We start from the raw sequence: 22,703 nt of genomic DNA, 5'->3' as shown, positions 1-22,703 counted from the left end.
TATGGAAATCCATGAGCATTTTGCCACTGACGTCAATGGGGCTATTATTTGCCCCTTTGGACCCAGACTATGAGAGGCTCCCGCATGGCTTCCCAGGAGCAGAGGGCAAGAAAATTCCCTCCGCCCTCCATCCCCTGTGCGTGGCTGCACACTGAAGATTATGTAATTGTCAATACAAGGTTTCATGCATCTTCCTATGAAGCAAGTGGCACTGGTACTGTGGGAGATAGGATGCTGGACTAGATGGATCACTTGTCTCAAATGTTATGCCCGTTTATATGAGCCCTGACAGGTTCTGAGCTATTATAAGAACTGTCACTCTGGGCTTGTCTACACTACTGCTGGATTGGTATAGACATGATAGTATAGTATAAACATGATAAATCGACCACTGAGCGCTCTCCCATCGACTCCGGTACTCTACCAGAACGAGGAGCACAAGCGTAGTTGATGGGAGAGTATCAGCTGTGAATTTACCGCAGTGAAGACAAGTAGATCTTGTACGTAGATCTTGTATATAGGTAAGTAGATATAAGTACGTCGACTTCAGCTATGCTATTCATGTATCTGAAGTTGCGTATCTTAGATCGACCCCGTACGGTAGTCTAGACAAGCCCTATAAGCTTGAGTGTCAACTCAGTGGGACGCTGGCTTTCTGCTCCTGGATGGCAATACATGAATGTACCTGGCTGCCTGATCTAATATACACAATAGACCACACCCACCTAAATAAATAATGGATCATTTGAGCCTCTTTATTAAGAGACCAAAGCACAAAGGTGGACGAAGAAACAGGAGCCTTCAGATACAGAGCCAGATTCTGCCGGTAGTTACAATAGTGATAGGACCCCATCTTGAATGGTACTGACACCTCCTGACCAGAAGCAGCTGAGGGTGCTGAGAAATTTCCAAGACTTAGCTCATACCTGGATGAATTCCACAGAAGTCAATGGATTTACCCTGGATTTATACTGGTTTTAGGACCCAGTGTGACTCCTGTTTGAAGTCAATGGGATGTTTAAATGGAATTGAAGGGACTCTTAGTGAAAACAGAAAGTGACCGATAGTGATTTGCAACTATGGAAGATGACTTTGGAAGTATTAAAGTAAGAGTGTTGAACAAAAATGCCAGTTTAAATACAGAAGGAAAGACCCATGCAAATGCACCATGGGCCAAACTTTGCTACCCTTACTCAAGCAATGGGAAAACAATGGGAGTTTTTGCTTGAGTACAAACCAAAAATTTGGCTCTATTTGGCTCTATTTACGTAATACATCATGTTTAGAAAATGCCATACATCTGATGGCATGACAATAATTTTGATACTCTATTAAAGTCTCTTACGGGGAAAAGTCCTATAGAATTTAATATGGATGAGGTCTCTATAGAGGTCTCTATAGCTGGTATTCTATAGAAATGTAATGTGGGCTGACTCTAAAACATGTATAATATACCAGTAACAGAGAATATTTAGGCGATCCTGTAGAATTTGGTAGCAAGAACATTACTTTCTATAAAATTCTACAGAATGATTTTAAAATTTCTACAGAAAAGATATAATACTCAATTAAATTACATAAGACTCTCCTAAGAGTAATACCTACCTATTATGGAGTGCTTTACATACACAGGTCTCAAAGTGCTTTAGACAGGAGGTCAGTGTCATTGTCCCTATTCTACAGATAGGGCAAGTGATTAGCTTAAAATCACCCAGTAGGTGAGCTGGGATTGGAACCCAGAACTACTAAATTCCAGCCGGCTGGCCAGTAGGCCACACTGCATCCCTCCTCTATAATGGAAAGAACAGTTTTCTTCTCATTTTGTTATATTCCAGCACTACATAACAGCTAGGCATTACTATTAGGAAAGACACAGATTGACACACAGGCTAAAATCCTAAATGTGCATCAGCCAAGGTGCACGTTTACTTTTGAACCAGCAGAACATCTGATGCATGCATATCGCCTGAAGATTGTACTTATGCTCATACCTTTCTGCATGGACAACACTGAGTTGTGTCTATGCATTATGTAGTTTGTGTGCACATCTTAGGTGCATGTATGATGGCCATCCTCTTGGCTAACACATTGGGAATTGAATCCGGGACCTCCAGAGCCAGTGGCAGATTTAGAGTTTCATTTTCGCCTCCCCCCCGCCCGGGACCCAGCCAAGAAAAAGAATATTCTCTCTTATCTCCCCCTTCTATTTTTCATTCTTTTTTCTTTGTTTTCCTCCTGTATTATAAGTAATGGGATGTAAATGAAAATAAAGTGAGGTACCTTGTTTGTTTTTGTAGTCTAACTTTTTTTTTTCAAAAAGAAAAGGAGTACTTGTGGCACCTTAGAGACTAACAAATTTATTAGAGCATAAGCTTTCGTGAGCTACAGCTCACTTCATCGGATGGGTTTTTTTTTTCCACCAAATGCATCCGATGAAGTGAGCTGTAGCTCACAAAAGCTTATGCTCTAATAAATTTGTTAGCCTCTAAGGTGCCACAAGTACTCCTTTTCTTTTTGCAAATACAGACTAACACGGCTGCTACTCTGAAACCTGTTTTTTTTTTCAGACCACTTGAATATTGCTGAGGGTCTTGGCGGACCACTTAATGATCTTTCCAAATGTTGTTTGTACTGTTAGCTAACTATTGTAAAGTGCTTTGGCTAAGAGTACTTTATTAAAAAAAAAACTTAATAACCTTTCCTTGGTCCATCTGAATGGAGTTCTCAGACCACAGTTTGAAAACTTGTGGTCTAGAAGAAAGCTTGTATTTGCATTCCATAGCATGAAAAATGTGTAAAAACAAAAAGTATAGATTACGCATGAATGGAAAATTAAAGTTAACTTCCTCTGAAGAAACTTATTCAATTTGAAAAAAAAATTATTCAGATAGCTTTTTTTTCTACACTTTTTCTTTACAAAATAATCAATTAAGTTATCATAAGTAATATTTTGTAAAGAGGTACTTTCAGTTATCAATAGTGCCGAACTTGTCAAATGTTCCTGATTCATCGTATTTCACAAATAATTTTTAACTCATTTCAATACAGAAAAAGAACATTCACCAGAAGCATTTGTGACAGGTTTTGCTAAAAATATTTTCAGAATGGTTTCTACATTTGGAAAGGTTGCTTGCAAACCATCATGTCCAAGTCTATACAAATTAACTGATGATCTCGAAGCACAGACCTCATCATTTTTGATAAAAATGAATGAAATGTTTCACTTCATCTTCAAAAAGATTTATGTCTGTGTCCTCTCGGTAGAAATCACTTAATTTCTTTCTGTAGTGGTTTAGCATTTTCATCCATACTTCTGTCAAAAAAAAAGGCAAAATAAATCAACAGTTTTCTTTAGAGATTTACCTCTATTCTGTAATTGCACCATTATTGTGTCACAAATAATATTGACGGTCTCAACAATCATCTTCTCTTTCCCTTTTAAATTGATTCATTGTCTCTAGTTTCATCGAAAAATAACTTCCTGCTTTTTTTACGCTTCTCATCAGATATATCAGAGGAACCTATATTTTCTGTTATTGTTCGTGCCTCTGCATCCACCGAGCTATAGTCATTTTGAACTTCAATGACAAAACTTTTAACTGAGGCTAACAATTGTGCAGCATTTAATAAATTTGTATGAACCTTTTGCAGCGATTTGCTGATGGCATTAATTCTTTGAAGTAAATGGTACCACAAAAAAGTAAAACCAGCAATATCATACTTTTCAAACTTTTCTGCTAAGGATTTTGCTTCAGTTTTCATATACAGTTTTTCAGAATTTGATGTGGCGATGTCTAATAAGGTTTTCTTGATATCACCATAGTTCATTTTCAAATCCAAAACAACATCTGCATGAGCAGACCATCTGGTGTCACAAATTCTTTTAGCTGTCAAATGTTTTTCATTTGGCTGCTGCAAGCGTGATTGTAGCATACTTCACCGATGCATGGAAACCAAAAAAAAGGCATACATATTTTGAACAAAGTCAAAAAATGTGTAGCTCCCTCACAAGATTTGGCTGCAGCATTGCAGATTAAATTTAAAGAATGGCTGGAACATGGTATGAATAAAACAGAGGGGCTTGCATTGTTCAGTCTTGCCTGTAGACCTGAATATTTTCCTGCCATATTTACGGCATTATCAAAGCTCTGCCCACAACAATGTTTGATGTCCAAACCTAAATTTGAAATGATTTCCAAAACGGTTGTCTCTAGACATTCAGAAGTGTGGGAGTTTAGCGGGACAAAACAAAGAAATCGCTCTACAACTTCACCATTGTAGATCACATATCTTAAAATTAATGTTAATTGGTTTACATGACTCACATTTGGTGTTGAATCGACTATTATGGAATAGTACTTGACATCCTTTACTTCATCAGTGAATTGGTTTCTGAACCGCTCTGCCATTACAGTGATGAATTCATCATAAGTTTGGTGCATTAAAAAGTTGGTCTTCCCTGAGCCACAATACTGATAATTTTTCATATGTTCTTTGAGAAAATCATCAAATTCACTAAGATATTCATGACATGTTAAAATTTTTTTTTGATTTTGAGCTTTTTGATTTGACAATGATGACTCATCATGTCCTCTAAGAGGTAGTCCCAAAGAAGACAGCAGTTTGACCATGGCAACAATATGTCTCAGCACTTTCCTCCAATAAGAACACTCCTTTTCAGACTGAGTGGATAACACAGAATCAATTCTTTCAGATAATTTACACCTATGAACGGACTTACACATAGTATTAATATGAGCTTTGGAAGTTTCATGATCAGCAATATGTCTTACAACATCTCTCTAATAAGAGTGCCCGTCGACTAATGTTTGTTTTCCTTTACTATGGTCAGGGAATAATTTGCAAACATAACAGTAGATTGCCTTAGTGGTTTCCAAAAAAATCAACCAGATTCTCATTTCTGTTGTTCCATTTTTCTTCATCCTCAGAAAATGGGACTCATGAAGACCTCTAAATTGGTTTTGTCCTGCAACCTCGTACTATTTTCTCAAATTTTCCATATTACCTACGTTTTTCGGTTTATTTACTCAGAAATATTCTATCATATCCGATAAACAGATTTTGGCCATAATGCAATGTCTTCAGGGTAGGTTTCTTCCCTTGCTTCGACAAAACTACCAATATTTTGTCGTTCCATTGTCACTTCAGAGTCCGCTTGTTCAACTTTTGCAGTCATTGTGGTGTCCCCAAAACTTGGCAAGTGATCAGATAATTCAGATATTTCCTAGCCCATACTTTTTGATGAATGTTCACTATTCAATACTTCAAGCTTTTTAAAATAAGATGACGCTGTCCTTTTGCTTAGCTTCATCTTGCCTTGCCTTGCCTTCATTTTGTTGTGTTTTTGATTGCCAGACTCATAATGTCACTTCATTATTGCTAAAAAAACTGATCTTGATTTTAGACAGACTAAAAATGTCTGAAAGAGCAGGTGGGTAGCCATGGGTGCGCCTGGATGGGCCGTGGACCACCCAATTAGGTTTATCACAGTTAATCCCACATTTTTATCAGGCTCTGTAAAAATGGGATTTTGAACTATTACATACTAGTGACAAATCATGGGCATTGTTGCAAAGTGTGGGGGAGGGTGCTTTTGTTCAGTTGGATAATTGGTCAGGCAGACAGACTTTGATTGGCAAATGACGATTTCCCTTAGTTGCTGTTATGCTATTGCTAAGACAGCAAAAAAATGTCGAAGCAAAATTCTTTGCTACACTACTTAAAAAACCCACATTTTAGAGCACAGTTCGCAGAATAAATTCACAGAATGCAGAAAGCCTGGACCGCTTCGCGACTTGCAACGCTTATTAAATTCGGTCATTTGTCAGATTTGTCCTGCATTTTGGGGTCCCTCATAATTGGGGGCCCCATGCCACCGCATGATTTGTTTCACGGTAAATCTATCATTGTTCAGAGCTAAAAAGCCAAGGTGCTAAGGTGCAGCGCTGTAACAATTCATATCCTCTGCAGATCCTCAAAGAGGGGGACTTTTAACACATGCTCACCAGCGAGTTACACATGCACCTTAATGTAGATTTCCATGAGGATGCTATGGCCCTAGGTGTATTGCAAGTAGCTAAGCATGGCCTAAATAGGGAGGTGGATGCTAGAAAATCAGAATTCTCTTCCTGGCTTTGCCACAGACATCTTATGTGGCCTTTGGCAAGTCACTTAACCTCTCTGTGCACAGTTTACTGCTCTGTAAGAATGGGCAATGATGTGTACCTCAAAGGGATGTTGGAAGGCTTCTTTGATTTTGCCAAATGCTTTGTTGGGTGGGAAGCTCCTGAGAACGTAAAGTGTGTCCACAGCCCTGAGATGGAATGAGGGAACAGGTGGGGGAGAAGCACCTTTTCAGGGGAGAGGAAATTCAAAATCAGCTGTAAGGTTAGTGGATTGAGGCAGCTTAAAAATAAACACAAACCGGCCCAATGTACCTGCCCACCACTTAGCCTTGCTGCAGGAGCATAGGTGGTCAGTGGTGCCCTCTAGTGTTGAGTGGGTGGTACTTTTAGGAAGAGATAGATAAAATTGTGAGCTGTAGCTCACGAAAGCTTATGCTCTAATACATTTGTTAGTCTCTAAGGTGCCACAAGTACTCCTTTTCTTTATACAATTGTGTGTAACACCTGGGAAAAGGTAGGTAGAACAGCTAGTCAGAAATCTTACTGTAAAATGAGACAAGAAATGAAATTGGCAGGTCCTTGTATGTGACAGAAGTGTGGAGAGAGAAATCCAGGCAGCAGCGCAAAGGAAAAACACCTATCTGGCAACAGGTTTTTTTCTTGTTGTGTGCATTTTTCCCCATTCTTTTGCAAAAGGCCAAGACACACAGGTGAGGCAGAGGTGGGCTCCCCTGGAAATCAGCAGAAGGGAACACTTTCTACTTCTGCTTTCATTGTTCTGTAGACAGGCAGGACGTGTTTCAATAGCAGGTGCCATTTTCAAGGCGAAACCCTGAGAGACAAGGCTACAAGGAAGCAAAGTGATGTGTAAGTACATGGGGATTAGTATTAATGATGATGATATTAATAACAATGTAATGCCTTTAGGTGTCTGTGGCCTATAGGTTTTTGAACTATACATATCAAAGGGATGATCAAGAAAGAGAATAGATCCTGACAGCCAGACAACTCTGGGTGAAATCTGCTCATGTCATAGGCAGAAGGGGTTACTTTCATTCAAAATGAACCACACAAAACCACAAAGCAACTTACCAAAAAAGGGAACCAAAAGTTTCGGTCCTCGAGCCTGAAGGAGGCTATGGATGAATTCTGGAAGGGGCTGAGAGGAAGAGCTCTAGAGTTATGGGCTTTCGATGGACCTTGTGGGAGGGGAGGCTCACCTTCCTATGCAGCATCGGGCACACGTCACTTGCAGCTTTAAACTAGTGTAAATGGTGGATTCTCTGTAACTTGAATTCTTTAAATCATGATGTGAGAACTTCAGTAACTCAGCCAGAGGTTATGGGTCTATCACAGAAGTGGGTGGGTGAGGTTGTGTGGCCCGCATTGTGCAGGAGGTCAGACTAGATCAGTGGTCGGCAACTTGTGGCCCACGGGTCCCATGCGGCCCATCAAAGTAATCTGCTGGAGGACCACCAGACCATTTGGTTACATTTGCACAGCCGCCTGCAGCTCCCCGTGGCCAATGGGAGCTGTGGGAAGCAGTGCGGGCCTGGAACAGAGTGGGGGTTGAGCACGCCCAGCGCCTAGAGGAAACCGGCGCCTGTGGGTGCAGCATATGCTCTTCCTGCATCAGCTCAGCTACAGTGTAGGGGCTGAGCCAAAGTCAGTTGGAAGACTCCCTTTAACTCTAATGCAGGCGTGCTGGAACAATTTGTATAGTGGAAGTGCTGAGAACCATTGAACTGAACTGTAAACCTTTTGTGTAATGGAAATCACTTCAAGCCAGGGGTGCAGCAGCATCCCCAGCATCCCTAGTTCCAGCATCTATGCTCTAATGGTCTTTGGCTCAGATTCCTAGGGCCGGATTTTCAAAGGTTCTGAGGACAGGGTGACCAGATGTCCCAATTTTATAGGGACAGTCCTGATATTTGGGGCTTGGTCTTATAGAGGTGCCTATTACCCCCCCTTCACCCCATCCCGATTTTTCACACTTGCTATCTGACCACTCTAGCTGAGCATCTGCAGCTCCCATTGACTTCACTGGGATATGTGGATGCTCAGCATTTCTGTACATCAAACAGCTATTGTGGAGGAGAGTGTGAGCCTGTGACCCTTCCCTTCAGTGTTCCCTTTTGGGGATAACAGCACTAGCAGCCCATCGGAGGCTGGCAGTGGCTGGTGGGGAAGGTTTTTTGTATCCTTTCCCCACCTTACTCACTTGTGCAGAGCCAGGCACAATCTGTTCTAGTATGTTTTAGCTCCTTTTTATACGCACCCTTTACCAAAATACTTAGTAGTAGGTATCTTTCCTTCCCTGAGCAGGCCCACACAATAATTCTGCCTTTTGAAGATTATCATAAAAGGAATATATACTTGCCTAGCAGCCACCCTCCCTGCACTTGCCTTGCCTGAGAATAGGTCATTCCTGTGATCTTAGTATGAATGAATGACGACATGATCCCGTGAACTTGGCAAATCTGTCAGTGATTCTGTAATGCACCATGGGCAGAGCGGGCAGTGACTTGTGATTCCAGAAAGTAGCCGTTAGGAGGTGGTGCACAAGCAGCCACATACATGTACGCCAGAGCCCCCTAAACAGATGGAGAACTATCAAAATCCATGCAGTATTTGCTGTGGAAGCTCATTTTCTTTCTGAAAGCCCCTAGAGCGCCTGTGTATCCTTTCCAAAGACCAGTGCAACAAGAAATTATTGCTAGACTCATACCTGTTGTGCATTGCTCACAATTGTCAGCAAAGAAACAGAATATAGACAATAATTTGAGTGCTATTGTTAGGACATAGATATTCAAGCCTGTCTGTAAAGGCCTACACTTTAAGAATTTAGCTATGTTTATCATTTAGCTAGTTATAGAGGTATAAAAGAAAGAAAGAATCTGTGTAAGTGTCTTCTCTCACTGTGACAGTCTGAGGCCCTGCTCTTAAGCTAAGGCCTTTGGCTAAGCAACAGAGGCAGCCATAAACTGGGAAGCGAAGGGTCACATCCTCACATTCCAAACTAGTCACACTGAAATAAGGTGCTATTGGGCTTTTAGGAATACAATCCTGTCCTGATAATGCCTATCACCTCCAGACAAAGATGGTTAAAGAAAACTTGGTTTGATAGCATCCTGTCTGGCAAAAAATCACTTCTCAATAATCGTGGTTGTGAAACCCTCATTTCTGTATGTTTTATCTTTATGGCCCCCACTTTTCTATTGTTAATCTGTCTGATTCTCTAATTGTTTCTGTCTGCTGTATAATTAATTTTGCTAGGTGTAAATTAATTAGGGTAGTGGGGATATAATTAGTTAAAGAATTATGTTACAATATGTTAGGACTGATTAGATAGATTTCAGTAAAATGATTGGTTAAGGTATAGCTGAGAATATTACTATATAAATTAGGGGCAAACTAATTTATATTAGTAAGTTGGAATTCAAAAATAAGGAAAAAGGACCTTGTATTTAAGCTTGCTGGAAGTTCACCCTAATAAACATAGAATTGTTTGCACTTTTGGATTTCGGGTATTGTTGCTCTCTGTTCATGTGAGAAGGACCAGGGAAGTGAGAGGGTGAAGGAATAAGCTCTCTAACATCTATAGATATACCATAGCTTTGCTGCACTTGATTTTCCCAGTTGTGTTTTCAGTACAGCTTTCTGTGTATTGCTATACAAATGATATTGCTTTTATTAACACTATCGGGTACAGCAGTGTGGGTCAATGCTTATTAACCTTGCTGAAAATGCTCCTTTCACAGCTTCCTCTCTGTTTTTTATTTATATTACTGTAGGGCCTAGAGGCCCCAACTGAGATTGGAGTCCCATTGTACAAGTCCCTGCCTTGAACATCTTACAATCTAAATAGACAAGACAGAAAAGGATGAGAGAAAGGAGAGATTATTATAGTAATTTATAGATGGCAAACTGAGGCACAGAGTTTCAGGCTGAGATTTTCAAAGCTGACTAGGTGATCTAGCCACACAACTCCCATTGTGATGGCTTTGAAAATCTCTAAGTGCCCAAGGTCACACAGTCAGTGGGAGCTCAGCACTTTTGAAAAAAGGATAAATTATTTAGATGCATAAACTAAGCTAAGGAACTGAACTTTAGGACTAGTACTGGTCAGAAAATGTATTCCCCCCTCTTTCCCTCCCTGTAGAAATTTAAGACCAAAAAAACCCCCAAAACTTTTTGTCAAGTTTTCAACCAAAAATGTCGACTTTTTGTCAAAACCCAAAGCCCAAATCTTTTCATCTGAAAATCAAAAAAATTCAGCCCCAAACTCCCAAAAGCCAAAAAAGAGTTTTTAGGTTTTTGGTTTTCCAGCAAAAAATTAAAACATTTCTGAGGAAAGCCAACGCTTTCCATGAAGATTTTCATTTAATTGAAAACTCAGTTGTCGATTGAGGGAAAACGAAAGGTTTAATGGAAAATTTCTGAGCCCTACTTAGGATCCCATTTGTAAAAATCTTTGCTGTTGATTTTACTGATTTGGATGTGAGTATGCAGGAATTGCAGGTCCATGCTTCTTCTTAATGTAACAACCTGTGTAGAATGCAGACTATATTTCCAAAAGGACAGTATTCCTTTTGCAGATGCAATTTGGACTCATACAATTTGTTCCCTCGGTTGTGTGCCTGCAATGGAAGTGTGGGTACAAATCTGAGTACTTGTGCCACTGTAGAAAGCACAGAGCAGATTGTAAGCAACACAAGCATTCAGATTTTTGCACACATTTTTTCCACCTGCAAAGTGAAATATGGGATACATTTTTTGCAAAAACTGCCGAAGAGTAGCTGGGCTTCAGCCCTTTTGAAAATGGATCCACTTCGTGACAATCTGAACCAATGACCAACTGTTTCAGGTCCTCCCCAAGACAATCTGCGTCTCATGGGTTGGGCTAACGAGGGGACCTAACTCAGCAGACTCTGGTCAGGAATTGTTATTCCCCATTTCCCATGATAAATTTCGACAAAAAGAAAAATATATATATGTCTATATGTTAAAAGTTTTCTTTGATTTATTTCATTTTTTTTTGTCAAAGTCCCCAATGCAACTCAAAATGTTTCAGTTGCTGAAAACTGAAAAATGTTTGGTTTTGGGGTTCTTGGTTTTTCAATGACACCCGCCCCCCCCCCCAAAAAAAAAGTTCAGTGAAAACAGATTTTTTTCCCCCCATTTTCCTTTGAAATTAAATATTTAGATGGACATTTTTTGACCAGGTCTACTCCAAAGTCTGTGTTCTGAGTCTTTTGACCCTCTATGCAGACTTCAAAGCCAGCCGGCTGGTTCCCATCATAATATTTAGTGTCAACTTTCGTAGGGCCATCCAAATCAGCAAGACTTCAACACACAAGCTTTTTGCACTGAGGGCTGACTTAAAGCCTTCAATTGCACGTGCGTAAATCTCTGTGTACTGAAACCTGACTTATGTGAAGTCAAGCCAGAACACATCTGATCTTATAACCAAAGCCCTGTGAAATCTGTGAAAAACACAGGGCTCTGCAGACAACAAGAACTTTTGGAGGAAGTTTATGATTAAAGAGGGAGGACAGATTAGGGAAAGAGGGAGTGACAAAATCCCCAAAAGGTCCTATAGACTCTAATGAGTTGACATTTCTGAGTGGAGAGGACTATATAACATAGTCTCTATGGATACAAATCCAAGGTCATAAAAACACAAACATAGGAGCTGATCTATACTGCTGGCTGCCTGATGAGGAAATAGATAACGTGGGAGCAACAATGAGGGACAGTAAAGAGATAACAATCTAATAAAGCTATAATAAGCTTCAGCCTCCTGTCCCCACCCCAGGACACCTCAGTCTCCGCCAACTCCTCCTGGATTCAGTGCTATTCACCCCATCCCACGCAGAACCGCCTGGTGAAACTCCTTCATTCCAATTCTACTCCCTTGACAGGGCTGATCTCCCCCATGACCAGTCTAGATAGACAGGCTGAGTGCGTAGGGCTGGATTTGGAGCCAAGCCTGATTTGAGTGTTTCTGCAGCAGCATCTCTTCCAACGAACCATACGTGCCTCTGGGGAATGACCAGTTCAGCTGTGCTAGCTGTGACACGGATGGTATTAGAGTAATGTCTCATTGGCTGCTGGCCATTTTAGCCAACCATTTATTATTTTTCAAATGAATCTTCTTCTAAAGCTTCTTATGGGTGCTAGAGATATCACTTCCCCATTCTGCACTTCCAAGGTGCTCTGCAGCCTTGAAATGGATGCAGTGATGCACTCTTGGCAACCGTACAGACTGTACCACAGCAAAAGTAGCTCTTCTCTGTGTGGGAGGGGAAGGATTCCTTTGTATCCATGTCTCTTACATTATGGTGGGCGGTTAAATCGTTTTTAAGAGAGTTTGAGGCTATAAGTAAATTGTGCTTTGCACCCCCCCATCTCCTTGTATTACATCTCCATGTCAGCAGACTTGGCCTGCTTTATGCTTTATAATGAGCTGCCCACCCTGGCAAGTGCTCTGTGAGTTCCAGATGGTGATTTGGACTATACACCCAGGCAGGGGAAGAAGAACCTCCCTTATGGCCCTATCTGTGCAGTCCAGACCTCTCTGGAACAGGTGGGTGGGGTATGGGTTGATCCTTGGTTATACCCTCCCTCTGCCCCTGCCATTTGCTGGCCAGAGGGCCTGGGTTCTCCTACCAGCCATGAAAGAAGGTGACATGAAGCCCTCCTGCTATAAGGAGATAGACCCTTTGAAAGCCCTGAAATGAGAGGGAGCAAGGACCCTGGAGCTGGGGCCAAAGACTTGATGTGAGGAGTTGAACTTTTATTCATTAGATTGTGTTACACTGGAAGGGGTAGGACTACAAGTGACGTGGATAGAGGGTTGATGAGAAGGGGCTGAATGGTATAGTGACTGTCAGCAGGGGGTGCCATATGAGGAGACCCTGCTGAGCCATACATAGCCACAAGGGCTGTGCTGGCTAGTGAGTCCTCTACCCTTTTTCCAGGGTGATGATGTGTCCTGGGGGATGTCTTGGAGACATTTGCCTCCTAGATCTACTCTCAAAGTGGTGCAGCTTACCCAGCATCCATTGCCCTGGGTTGTGACTCAAGTCACAATCTAGCCTGCACTGCGTCTTTATTAATAACTATGCCTGAAAGTGGAGAGACATTATTTGGATCTGAGAGCAGAAGTTTGTCTAAGCAGGTGTTACACTTGAATCTGAATCCTTTTATTTTATTTTAATTTTCAAGTGAATGTAGTGCTGGTGAAAATTTGAGATCTCTAAAGACTGAAGTGTTCTGTGTCCAGTAGAGAGTGATGCCCCACAATGCCTGCCTGTGTGTTCCAGCTAGGCACTCATGGATGAGGATTATAATGAAATGTCCCATAAGGGCTAGATATTCTGTATTTGATCACTAGAGGGGTTCTTAACACCTTCATCTGAAGTATCTGGCAATAGCCACTGCCAGATACTAGATGGACCTTTAACCTGATCTGTCCTATTAAGGTAGTTCCTGTGCCCGTATGTTGGGCAAAGATCACACAAGGAATGTTGCAGCCCCAAATGCTACGGTTTTGGAAAGTTGTCAGCTAATGAGAAAGCAGGGGATTGTAACCACTGTTGTTATGCTCCACGGGGCCTGGTCCTTTTCTCCTTTACACCAATAGAAGTCAAGAATGACTCCACTGAAGTCAACAGATTGAAACTGGGGTCCCACTGATCTGAGGAGAGTCAGACCAATCATCAGTCTTTGGGTCTGAGCAGGCAGTGGAGGGAAAATAACTTCCTGGTGGGTGCACATGATTCTGATCTCAGCTACACCTGTCTAATCCCAGAGTAACTGTGCTGAAACCAGTGGTTGTACTTTGGATTTACGCAAATGTGACTAGAATCAAAATCAGCCTGGTATCTGGGAACACCATCCACAATCCTCTTCTTTCCAACAGACTGGAAAACCAAGCCCCCAGTGCTGCAGGAATAACTGGGAAGACATGAACTGAATAGTACTGTGTGCAATTTGAAGGGTTTGCTCATGGGAAATCCATTGTAAGGGTGGAGGCCAAAGATATGATGTGATAGCTTTCTCAGAGGATCTGTGTACCCTGCAGCTGGGTGGCGTGACTGCAGCATGAGTAGACCTATCTGAGCTAAAAATAGCAGTGAAGCCACAGCAACATGGACTAACTGCTCAAATACATACCTAGGATCCTGGGCAGGTTTGTACTTGGGTAGTTAACTTCCTGGTAGGTGCCAGGCTACTTTCTCTCCATTGCCGTCTGCTGTGGCTTCACTGATATTGTTTGATCTAGCTAGATCAAAGCTAGCTCAGGTATGTCTGCATGTGCTGCAATCAGACCTCTGATTGCTGTTTAGGCACACCTTCATCGCCTTTCAAATGCTCTTCACTGGGAGTTTGAACCTTCTGTTGTGATGCAAAGTATTTTCCAGCAGGTGATGTTTTGAGGGGGTTATTTGTACTTAAATAATAAATTGTTTGCAGCTTGAATTTTGTCCCCGAGGGTAAGTCTCTTAATTAGTCAGTTGACTTAGTCTAATGCAGAACTCCAGTGCAATCCATTTGCCATTAAACACCACCACCCTACAAAGCTTTTCAGAAGGGAATTGGATGAGACCAGCCATGTTTTCCCCTCTGTTTTGAGACTTCAAGATGCAAGAGTGAAGGTCTCCTGTCACTAAACTCCAGATCACCTACTGTCAGTGGGGTTATTTTGTTCTTGTTTAATGTTTTACTATTCTTAAAGGTAAGAAGGAGGAAAGTGGGGAAAGCATATGTGAAAGTAGTAAGGCATAGGTGAACTAATTTCTGTAAAATAAGAGCCTCTCATGACCCCCGAACCAACCTGCCTCCCCCAAAAAGCTTCCTATCACCCCTTTTTAAAAACAGTTTCAATATTACTGTGCAGAGTGCATTATGGAATATTTCTATACAATTCTTAAATGCTGTGGTGGTGGGCTCCCTGGAAGTATCGTAGGTTAGAGTCTGATTTCAGCTACATAATGGAACTGACAGTTGAATCTGGTCTGTAGAGGGAGACCAAGAACAAGGCATTTGAATACCGTTGTAGTGGACCTAATGGCTGTTCCTGTCTGCTGTTCTGATGCCAAGTCAGGCATCTGTTCAACCAGGGTGCATTTCATGGGCCCATTTAGCATCTTGGAGCATGGACAGCAAGCACTTGCCATTCCTTCTTGCTGTTTGTGTGTGTTGGGAGGTGGGGGTCAGACTGGCGAGCTGGTAAAGAATGGGGCCGGTGATGCCAGGTTGACTATGACAATCTGGAGCAGTACAATGCTCTGAGGGTCTCAAAGGCCATTTACACAAACTCCTCTGAGGCAGGCAGGGGCAGGGCTGGAAACCAAGCCCAGGATCCTGACTTCCACTCCCCTGCTTGAACCTATCTGCTGGAGGAGCATCACCAAAACAGAAGAGTTAGACACTAAGCTCCTGCTCCTCACAGGGAGATTGCAGGGTCCCACTGGCTTAAGTGAGGCTCCATGTGAGCAGAGGGGTCCACCGGTGCACAGCTTATAGCATGAATGGGGCCCAAGTGGTCTATCCTCCCTCTCACAAGGGGGCTCAGCTTCCAGTTATGTTAGCAGGAGGGGAAAAGAGAATCATTAAGTTTCAATCCAGTGCAGCAGGAACCCAAAGGCTCTGGGCCTAACTTCCTAATGATTCCAATGGGCGTTATCCTTTGAGGATTTGGGCCCAAGGCATTGTTATTTTGTAGGACCTGATTTTTCTCCCCTGTGTAAGACACAAACCAATCGGCATTCTCTACTGACTTACACCTATAGTAGCATTTTCCATTTGCTTTGTGGAGATGTAGTTGATGAGGTAAGGTGCAATACAACTAAGAATCAGGCCAGTGATGTTTTACAAAATGGAGAAGTGGAAATGCTGTCCATGAATTCTTGCTGTTGCTGTGAACTGGAGCAGCAATATGGTGTGTAACAGTACTAGAACAACAAGCTGTGCGAACTGTGGTGTGCAGGGGTTGTTCCCTATTGGTCATTGGAGGAGGGCTTAAAGATGAAATGTCTCTTGCAGATAAGTGTCTGGGGAAAGTCTAGGCATCAGTCTTTCTTTGGGTGAGCCAGTAATATAGTCCTGCTGCAAAACAAAAAGAGGACCCTGAAATATTACATTTTCCATTGCTGAGCCTGTCTGTGCATCTTAAACTAGTTTGCACAACATAGATTTGCTAATGAGGGAAATTTACAAAGATCTCTGCTTATGCAAGATCTTGAAAGAGATGAATGGCTGTATATATCCAAGTCCCTTTAAAGACAATTAATCTTCAGTGCAGGTAATGAGTCTTTATTGATTCTGCCATGTAAGGTAATTTCCATTTCTTTCTTTGAAGGCATGTTAGATACATGCTCATCTGCATTTTTTCCAATTATCCCAGTGTGACTGAGCTTCTCTCCTTCAAGCAGGGCCAGATTCACTGTCAGTGGGGCATGGGAGGTGTAGCAGCTCCATGCTTCGCTTACATCCTCTGGCCACTTCACCAGCATTACTGGATAGAAGCAGTTAGGAAACTGGGAACAGGCTCATTGAAAATGCAAACCAGCCTCAGATACACCCCCAATTTGAATCAGACTGAATGGGACAGTTCAAGGAATTTTGATCAAATCTGGATAATGCGCCCTCACCCCCCAAGATTTCTCACTGGAAACCTTGGGAGAGAGCCTATTTGGACCCATTTTGCAGGCACAGAGGAACACCTGACATTCTGAAGTTCTTATCCAAGCTAACTGCTGGGAGCAAGGTGTGCCTCTCACCATTTTGAACCATTTGCAATTGGATGCTGGATCATTTTGAGTGCAACTCCTTGTTAGCATAGTGGTATATATCCCACCTGCTTTGCTTCCCAACTTAACAATAGGATTGCAAACAAGTGGCATCCCTATCTTGCCTCTAACATTGTATCAGCAGGACCTTTGGCACTGCACCATGGACCCCTACTACTTTGACCCCAAGATCTTCCATGAGCAGCCTGATTAGGCCTTCTTCCTGAAGGACTTTCTTCTTCCTCTAGCTCTGTTGCTCTAATTCTTTGTTCTTGACTGATGCTAATGAGAACCACTCGATCTGGTTACTGGGGTAAATCAGCAGAATAGCTCTGCATCTCTTTGCAACCTGCCACCCTATTACAGAGGTGAATTAGAAAATGATGGAAGCTCCATTATTTGGAACCTTTAAAATGGGAATGAAAAACACTAAGGGCCAGATTCACAGCTGTGCAAATTAATGCAGCTCAATTGAAGTCAATGACACCACACCAAGTTAAAACAGCTGAAGCTCTGGCTCTGGAAAACGTACGGTAAAGAAACAATCCTGCAATGTTAGAACCATGGACTGGATGATCTAGTAAGTTTTATTCCTCCCTCTGACTTATCTCTTTCTGTGAAAGATAGTATCAGTCAGTGAAATACTAATACATACCAGGCAAATGGGTGGTCCTATAACTCATAAGTAGAGGAGAGATACATTTAGGGTAGATGTAAAAATGGCCTAAGATCTCCTGATAAGTGCTGAGTGGCTGACAGGCATGATTGACGCAGACTGAGCTGAGACTGGGAAGTGTCATGTAGCCTCTACAAGGGCTCATATGCAGAAAGTGTGGCTCAGAACAACTGCAAATGCAAAGTTGTATTGAGTCTGTCCAGAAAGCATTTATTGTGCTCTTTTAAGTGTTCATCTTCTGGAGAAGATGAGAAGAAATATCCCACACTTTGTGTGCCTGAGCCAGTGGTTGGTAACCTGCAGCCCCACGGGTCACATGCGGCCCATCAGGGTAATCTGATGGCGGGCTGCCAGACCATTTGTTTACATTTGCACAGCCGCCTGCAGCTCCCAGTGACCACAGTTCGCTATTCCTAGCCAATGGGAGCTGCAGGAAGTGGTGTGGGCTTGGCCTCCGCTTTCCGCAGATCCCACTGGCCATGAATGGCAATAGTATGGGTGGCGTGGTGGTCAGATAACTGAATCCCATAATCAAGATTTTACTGTCTTTCAAAGATTGGGTAATAAAAATAAAAGATTTCTTAGAGAAACTTACCAATATTAGTTAAGCTTTACGTTAAGAGGAAGGCAGGTGTTAAACAAGTTCCACTTATGACACTGATATACTGAAGCAAAGAGAGGGAAAGTGACTTGCTTATTGTCTCATAATGAGCGAGTGGAAGATCTGGGAACAGAACCCAGAAGTCTTGACTCCCCAGCCACTGCTCAAAATACTGCCACAAAGAATTAAATGCACTAAAATTACTTAAGAAATATTTAAATAAGTTTTAAGGTCAGATGGGACCATTATGATCATCAAGTCTGGCCCCCTGTATAATAACGGCTATAGAACCTCAGCCATCAATTTCTGCATCAAGACCATAATGTTTAATGAATCATTTGAATCAGAGACTATGTAAATTCAAAAGAACTGTGGATAGCATTATGTTGCTTTTCCAGAGTCTTATGAGTTTGTTTATATGTGCTCCTACATAACATGAGTGTTTCTGGTGTTTAAAACAACACCACCAACAAAAAAAAAACAACCCTGGAACATTAATCAATAGTTATTTAAAACAAATCACAATACTTCTGACTTCAAACGTTTCTTGACACATTGACTTATGACATGAAGTACAATATATTTCAGAACCCACAGTCTTTCACATCAATTAGAAGGATATGACTGTGAAAACAATATGAAAGGATTCTCTTCCAGTCCAAAAAGAGAGTCATATGGGAATAGATGAACTTTGGTGTGGTGGGAATCAGTGGTGTCTTTGGAATCTGATGTGGATTCCTTTTCTAAATGTCTTCCTGGGCAATAAGAGTGATCACAAAAAACAAATTAGAGGCTGGAAGCCATTATATTGTCTTGTCACAAGAAACTGTCTTAGGTTATGGTTAGGGATGGGCAAGAGGGTTTGGACAAAATAAAAGCTTTCAGGGAAACTAGATGACTAGGTACTCGGTTCAAATCCAACCTGTGCTGACAGCGACTGACGGTTGTTCAGTGGTTTATAGGAACTGGAGTTCAGTGTCTAAATCTAAGTCACAGGGAGCTTAGTAATTGTCCTCCTTGCTGGCCACTAGTAGAATGGACAGAGACTGAGTTGGCCATAGTGTATAAGCTCTCCTAGGGGCAAAGTCTCTGCCCATCCAGTCTCTGCCCATTGGGCTGTGATGGCCAACAGAGACATCAGTTAATATGACGGGTTTTGTGGTTCTTCTAGGGCATGGTTGAGGCATGTAGTCAGGGCAGTTGTATGCATTTCATGGATAAACAGAGGTCTTCACTCTCTCTTTAATTGTCTGTATATACGTGTGTGTTTATATGAGCCTGGATGTCACCATCTACATGAATCTTGTCTAAAAAAAACCTCTGCACCATTTGAGACTGATCCCTCCACACCCTGCTCCTCTGTGACCAGATTCTCTGCTGGTGAGACTTGACACCAATGGCGCTACTCTAACTTACACCAGATGGGAATCTGGCGCCTGGTAGTGTGGGTGTCTGAGCTATTGTCTACCCTATTTAGGCCCCCATCCTGCAAAGACTTGCGCACCTGCCTAGCTTTCCATAGTGAGCAGATTAATTGAAATCAGTGGAATTATGCTCAGTGCATGGAGTTAAGCACATTCACAAATCTTTGCAGAATCAAGCCCTCAGATTGAAAACTTGAGGCTGGCTTCCTAGTATTGACCTACGTTGTATGACACAGATGCTCAGTAGATATATGTTACAATGTAATACAGGCTGCTGATATGGAACTCTTCCTGAACACTAAACATTTATACCTACTGAAGTAATCAACCTCTTTGCATATATTGAGGACAGAGCCTTCTTATTTACAGTGTGATCCATAGTGTTGGAAAACGACAAGGTGTTTGGTTCAGAATTTTGCTACATAATTAAAAGTTCAGTTTTTTGTTCTCAGCAATTTCTTTGTTTCAGAAACTTCATTTTTCATGAAATTTTCATTTGAAAATGAACACTTTTTTTTGAATGTGGTGAATTCAAATTCATGCAGAGAAAGGTCCTAGTTGCCATTTAAAAAAAATAGCAAAAATGTACAGGTCTTCCAAGAAATCAGAATTTTTACAAATGTGACACCAAGGGTAAATCCCTCCACTGAGTGGTTTTCAGATTTTGTTGTGAATATTTTGCATGAAGTCTGTCAATATTTTCATGGCATTCTTTTCAGGCATGAGAAAGTTTTGGTTTCAGCTGAGTTGGGATAGGGCACTTGACTGGAATTCAGACAACTGGGGTTCTGTTCCCAACTCTGGTGTGTGACTTAAGGCAAATCAGTTAATTTCCCTGTGCCTCTGTTTACCCATCTGTCAAATGGGGATAATGATACTTAAGTGCTTGGAGATATATGGGTGAAAAGTGCTATGTATAGAAGTGCTCTGGGTATCCCTAAGCCTTTAACTGCCAGAAGCTGGGTGAGAGGGGATGTTCTGTGCATCCTTTCTGAAGCATCTGGCACCGGCCACTGTTGGAAGACCGGATGCTGGTCTACATAGATCATTGGTCTGACTCAGTATGGCCATTCTTATGTTATGTTCTTATAGGTGCTAGGGAACAATAATTAATATGACCTTAATTGGAGAAAAAGTAATTTATGGAATGCCTCCTGTTCATTGCCCTCTATGCACACTGTTTAAGTGTGGGTGTGGATCACTCTTAAGTCAGCTGAATTCATACATCACTTGATCTAAGGGCTTGTCTACACAGTAAATGGAATTGAAATAACTATATTGGTTGTAGTGCACACCCTTAATTATTTTGTTTTATTTCAGTCTGAGTGCCCCATTTCAGTATAACTTAAGTTAGTTCCTTACCCGCTTACCTAAATCAGTGTAAAGGCACTCTCATACCAAAATAAGTGCCTGCACAGAGACATACGTTGAAATAACCAAAGGTGTGAAGTATAACAGATAAAGTTGTTTCAGTTCAAGTGACCATGTACACAATTCCTAAAAGGAAAGCACTATACATAAATCCAGACGTGGCTGATTCATAAACAAATATAGATTTAACACATTTCATAAAATATACTATATGTATCCTTAGAACAGCATTCAAAACTAAACCCTATTGAAATACTATTAAATAGACCCATTTTCATTAAATGTATGGTACATTGAATTACATAGTTTAAATATCATGAACTGTCTTTTTTTTTTTTTTCCTTTTTCAGGCTTGTTGGATGTGTTTAAATATAACTGTTGTGCAAAGAAAGGTGAAATATATTCCCCATATGGAAGTTACAAACCATCTACCCCCTCCCTCTTTTTCTCCCTTTCATGCGTGCATTCACACACACAGTCAATATACAAGAACTTTTAAACCCTGGGGGCCCAATACAAACTATTACTCACAGGAATATTTCTTATGCGTGGGCCCAATCCATCTGTCATTAGTCTAAAAGACTCCAGCTGACATCAGTCTGTAATGAATTGGCTGTATAGGAACAAGGATCACTTGCCTTTATAGGAGAGTGCTCCTGTTCTGTGTCTCCTAAACTTCCCTGACTACCTCCTGCTACTAACTTTACCGTGCCTGATCATATTTCCCACTCCTATCATTGGGAAACTTTTACTTGTTCTCCCTATATCATCAGAAGAGTAACTACTAGTTACTTAGATGGAAGCAGCAACTGACTTTATTAGGCAAAATAAGGAGCTGGGTACACTTTGAATTGTCTAGTTAAGTCATGTTCCTTTTTTGCTGAGCGAAAGAGAAATAGTCAGGGAATGGGAGAGCTGATACGCCTAAGATCCAATCCTGGCTTCTTCCTGGCCTTAGAGCTGCCATTGATCCTGGGCTGTATAGAAAGTGTCATTTTAAATAATACTGAAACTAATCCTAGCTGCCTCGGGTTGGTGTGTGGAAGCGTCCAGGCCTGCAGGCTGCTGTAAGGATGAGAGGTGGAAATCTCTCTGCCTTCCCCCCTAGTCCATTGCCACTATTAGGGAGATGCTGAACATTCTTCTATCCACCCACACCCCTCCTGGGACATTATTCTCTCTCCCTCCCTCTCTCCCATCTGTCTGGAGTAGGGTTGGACCATCCTCCGGTCTGGATCCTTCTGGTGTTGCTCCTAGTTTATCAGGGAAGAAACAGAGTGAAATTGACAAGCATCTAGTCAATTACATTACACCCTCAAGCCACTATCAGGAATGGGAAACCTTCCAGGCAGGCATCCCACAGCGAAATCAGGTTCTACTCCGATCTCTTGCTGCCCTGTGGCTTTTGGAAGAGCACCCATGAAACTGATCGGCATCTTGCTGGTTTTGCCTCAGAGTTCTTTTGGGTGGGTGAGTTGGGGGACAGAAGAGTGGAGAGTTATAGCAAAAAAAGGAGTCTCATCTCCTGTCTTTTCCCAGTCCCTCCCACAAAGGGAGCCTCTCATGACAGCAAAGGGGCATTACGTCTATACTTCTGTAGCTGTTCAGTAGGCTAATAGGCAGCATAGAAACTGGCCAGACTCTTGTTACTTTCACTGTGCTGATGCCTACATTCACCCACTGACC

At 41.8% G+C, this 22,703-nt stretch overlaps 1 long non-coding RNA gene across 4 annotated transcripts in view; it reads left to right on the top strand.

Moving 5' to 3' along the window:
• Window positions 1-22,703, top strand: part of LOC119860375 — a 122,838-nt gene that overhangs the window by 67,885 nt on the left and 32,250 nt on the right. For 2 of the 4 annotated variants that reach the window (XR_006273945.1, XR_006273946.1), the window contains exon 2: window positions 982-1,106. The exons of the other annotated variants lie outside the window; for them this stretch is intronic. This is a non-coding gene — a long non-coding RNA (uncharacterized LOC119860375). The remainder of the gene's footprint in view (window positions 1-981; window positions 1,107-22,703) is intronic. 4 annotated transcript variants of the gene reach the window in all.

Source organism: Dermochelys coriacea, chromosome 8, assembly GCF_009764565.3.
Source record: "Dermochelys coriacea isolate rDerCor1 chromosome 8, rDerCor1.pri.v4, whole genome shotgun sequence".
Classification (NCBI taxonomy): Eukaryota; Metazoa; Chordata; order Testudines; family Dermochelyidae; genus Dermochelys; species Dermochelys coriacea.
The sequence above is the reverse complement of the archived record's forward strand: the minus strand, read 5'-3'. Positions and strand labels throughout refer to the sequence as shown.